Raw genomic sequence first — 4,787 nt, 5'->3', positions numbered from 1 at the left:
TGAGGTGGTGGCACCGGAGGCTTTTCCATTTCATTTCTTTATTCCTCGATGACGTCCATGAGTTGGCTTCGATAAGAACACATTCACCGATATTTTCATCAAAATCTCAATTGGCCTTGTGGGACGATTTTAGATCGATGACACTAACAAGAGGAATGGAAGGGTCATAAGCGGTGGACACTTAAAGTTTTTCCCTAAATATGTAACTAATGATACAACCGTAGGAAGAGTTTTGGTGTAATTTTCCCCTTTTGAGATAACATCGACAAGCTCTAGGAATGTGATCATGGAGAAATTTGGATGGATGTCGTTCTTGATATGATAAAACCACCAATAATCACAAGCACACATATTGATAGTTTTACCATCTGAAGGGTGAAAAACCATGTAATGAAGAGCAACAAGAGACGATCGGGGAACTCAAAAGAGCTAGGGATATCATTTTGAAATCTCGCCATAGGAACATAGGTATTATCCTTAAAAGGCCCATCATCATTGTTTATATTAAAAAAAGAGGCAATGAAAGTGTGACTAAGAGTAAATGCTTTTCCCATAAGATATGACTCTATCCCTATAACCTTGTTATCATTATTTTCCTCATGAACTAGGATAGCGTTTGAAAAGAAAACACGAACAATGTTTGGATTAACCTTGGGAAGAATGTTAAACAAGTCTAACCATCCCTAAGAGACAAAGGTTTCTAAAATGATGAATTGATAAACCCATGAAATAAGAAAGTTTGGGTCGATGGTATGTTTGGTTCTAAGAGATTTTGCTTTGAAAAAGCAGTTGAATAAATCAAGGGCATTTGGATCCCAAAAGCAAGCATTTTCAAAACTAGTGAAATTTGAGGATTGACCCTGAAGAGTAGTGGCACTAGTATTAAGACGTTTTAGATCGGTTCTATGAGGCATTTTGGACAAAAAGAAACGACTATGGAAAGTGAGTTTGTTTAGGAATTTTGTCGAATTGGTGGACAAACCTAAAACAAGGGTTCTAAACAAAAAAAAAATTGTGATTTTGTTAACATCATGAAATGAAAAAAAAAACATATAATACAACCCAATCAATCAACCAATTTCATCAATTTTGTTCAAAAATTGCATAAGTTTGAAAAAACTTTCGAAACCCTATTTAAACCATTTTTGAAAAAAATTGTGTGAAAATCATAATGTGTTGAAAATAAGAAAGTGTTCAAATGGAATATAAACTATTTCAGAAAGCAAAACAATCTTAAAAACATGATTAACATGAAATATTTAGCATAAATTTTGAAAAAAATGTTTAAATGAGATTACCTCAACTTTTTGATGAAAAATGTTGATGATATAGATGCAAACCCACTCTAGATGATGATGGAATGAAGAAATCGATACGAATTTGTGCTCAAACGGAGTGAAGATGAAAGATTTTTTATAGGTTTTTATAGAGGTCTAGTTTGGGTTTATAAGGATTTGATAAAAAAATATAACTTTGGGGGGAATGGGGTAATTTAACGCGTAAGAAACCTTGGTCTCAACACTGAGACAAGCAGTCTTGAGACTATGTCACAACCTGCCTTTTAGAGGTAAAAGTTAACTTGTTGCAACGATGGGGTTTCTGAAGTGATTTTGCAATGAAATGTTTGGATTCGCTACCAATCATTTTAAGGTGCGATTGAAACACCGAAAATCGATTAATTTTAATAAAACATTTATTTTTAACAAAAATATCAAATTTGGGTCTACAAAAACCAGAAACCAGGTTCGGGAGTCGATTACGTATGAAGAATGGTTAACACCCCCCACAACGCCCAAGAATTGGTACCTAATCGATTACCCTATATTTAAAATTTTGAAAATTTGAGTTCGATGCTTTGTTTAATTTAAAAAATCACTACGGATGCAAGGTTTGGAAAAGGATGTTAGTTTACTAAGACCGATGACGACCACCCTCGAGTATCATTGATAAAAGTAAACGAACATTGCCTTAAAGTTTGAGAAATCGTGGTATTGGTTTTGAAGATGATGTTGACTTACTTCGGGAATTACCAGTGGTCACCCCCTGAGCATAACATAGAGGATACACTATTAATTCCTTGATAAATGAACATTGCCTTGTAATTTGAAAATCAAAATACAATAAAAAAAACCTTTTAAAGACCAAATTATACTAGTTAGGTTAATTAAAGGCTTCTCCTAACTTAATGTGTCAAATTATGAAGATTAAGCAACCTAGAGGACTAAACCTGAAAAATAAAGTCTAACATTAATCCTAATTTATTTTAGCCAATTATTGAATTGAATAATCGATTTGAACAATCGAGCATCTAATTGCAAAAGCCAAAATCGAATTATTCCTAATTTAAAGGATTAAAGTGTGAGAAATCTAAATATAGGAGTCGAACTTAAAATCTAGTTAATAATTAAAGAAACAAATTAATCTTAAAATAAAAAAAGTTAAAATTACCACAATTAAATAACTAAACATGATTTTAAACACCCAAATAATAAAATTACTATAAATAACTAAGTATACCAGTTTCAGTGTAATGACTAAATTAAAATAAAATTAAACATACAAAATTAGAATTATGATTGTGACCTAAGTGGGGAAACAAGCCTAAACTAAAATGACTAAAGCATAATTAATCCATTTTTATAAACCTAAAACTCACTAACAAATGAAATTTGTAAAAATCCAAAATCATGACATTAAAATTAAAATAAACGCGAAAAAGTCACAACAGTTGACTAAAATGTAAAATGGTGCTAAATGTAGAATGACTAAATAGTAATTAACCCTAAATATTCTAATATAAATACCTAATTATAACGTAATTAAACTTAACCTAATCCCTTCTTCAATCTCTCAACCGCCTATCTTCTCTTTTGCCCCACCAAAGTTACGGTCACCTCTTCACAGGCCTACAAGCTCAAAAGGGTTCGCCGACCACTGTATATACGGTGGTCATTGTATCTCGTCAAAACTTAACCCGAACGAAGCCCAACTCCTTCTAATCACCGAGATTTTCGAGACTTCCTAACACCATTCATCAGCGATCTACCCTCTTCGGCCACCACCCACGGTGGCTGATTGAACTTTGAACCAACGTAGGACGTAACTACACCTTCTTCCCCCTCTGTTCTTAACCCAAAACGAACCCTTGAGAATTAAAAGTCACAACAACCCTAGAAAAACTAACAACCGATGACTCTTGGCTCTAACCGTATCGACCCACGACTCCGACGGTACCCCGAGGATGCTACCAGCTTACCTCTCCTGTGAAACGGTTGAATCACGAAGGTAAACCACTAATCTTATCTCTCTGTTTTTTTTTTTGGCTTTGATTTCACTCTCACACATAAAAACATATGGAAATCGAAAATGATTGAGGAATGTCGTATTGCTTCTGTGTATTCGATTGTTTTAAAAAATAGGGATGAAGGTCCCTTACACTGCTTTTATTCGAATAGGAGGAGGAGAAGATATCTATTTCTCTTTTTTGGATTCGGGAAGAGGAACCCCTTTACATTCAATTATTTGGGCTTTATAGTAACCCTTGCTAAAATCCAAAAAACAGAAAAGCAAAATTAAAATTACATTAATTTTCCTCTCATTTTGCTTGCATGTTATGATGCGTGGAATCGTTGGAGGCAGTTGGAATGTTGAAAACGAGGCTCGGCTGTTGCGAGGAGTGTACGGCTACAGCTGGAGGCAATCTTCCTTGGATCCATCTAGAAGGCGGCGGCAAAGGGTTTGTGAAATTAGGGTTTGAAACCCTAATTTATGATATGATCATGTTTAATCTGGACCATTGATCTGAATAGATCCAATGGTTGAAGTTTTCAAATGATGAAGACCCTTTGGTGCTAGGGTTTGTTGATAACTCTAAGCTTGTTGGGCTGCTGTTGGGTATAGGTAGATTTGGTCTAATTAAGGCCTGGTTATTTGGTCTTAGTTGTAATGGTAAATGGGTTAAATAGTATGGCTTGTAAAATGGACATTTATTTAAAACTGATCTGGTTCAATTGGGCATTTAACATTTATTTGGATTTACTTTAAAAATGAACTCTTAAAACTAAAAAATGAGCAAATATGGTTATCAATCTAAAATCCAAATTCAAATATTTGCAAGTCCTCGAACCATTTCCGCCAGTGCCACCGAAATTCTTTGACACATGTTCACCAAATGCAAAGCTCCGTGATCACTTTCATCCAACAAACCAATTTGGATCGACTCGAAATTCATTTTCAGCTACCCGGACAAAATTAGGTTATGATAGACTCCTACTCAGTATTGATACTCTAATGTGGTATCAATATCGATTTTGGTAACTGAAATTTTGGTATCAATACTAAACTGGTGGTCTTGATACCAAAAGCTTGGAAATGTCAGTTTTAACATTTTTAACCCTCAAATGCTTCCAAAATAAGCACTTAATGATTTTAAGATTATAGATAGCATTAGAAACTTATTTAGGCACAATAAATTACGATTTGAAACTAATTTAAAATTTGCTAGGTATTTACTAAAGTGTATATTATGGATTTTTTAAGAATTAGCTAGTTAGAACAAACAAGGTCCAAAACATACCCAAAAAATGATTTAAGGCCAAAAAGATGTCAAATTAAGCATATAAGGCCACAAAGATATAATTCATGCAATATTAACTCCCCTAACTAAATGTAATATGACACTAGGTGGGGATACACAATTAAACACAAAAACATATATAATCACATGAAAGCATAATATTGCATGAAATTAATATATTTTACCACTTGAAATAAGGTTGATTTGTTAA

The 4,787-nt window shown here is 33.7% G+C and overlaps 1 long non-coding RNA gene across 1 annotated transcript; it reads left to right on the top strand.

Moving 5' to 3' along the window:
- The first annotated feature begins 2,843 nt into the window (after positions 1-2,843).
- On the top strand, positions 2,844-4,022 carry LOC120129652. The gene is made up of 2 exons (XR_005516774.1): positions 2,844-3,285; positions 3,640-4,022. It is a non-coding gene; the product is annotated as an uncharacterized LOC120129652 (long non-coding RNA).
- The last annotated feature ends 765 nt before the right edge of the window (positions 4,023-4,787 follow it).

The sequence above is a fragment of the Hibiscus syriacus genome, unplaced genomic scaffold (genome assembly GCF_006381635.1).
Source record: "Hibiscus syriacus cultivar Baekdansim isolate YM2019G1 unplaced genomic scaffold, ASM638163v2 tig00110503_pilon, whole genome shotgun sequence".
NCBI lineage: Eukaryota > Viridiplantae > Streptophyta > Magnoliopsida > Malvales > Malvaceae > Hibiscus > Hibiscus syriacus.
The sequence above is the reverse complement of the archived record's forward strand: the minus strand, read 5'-3'. Positions and strand labels throughout refer to the sequence as shown.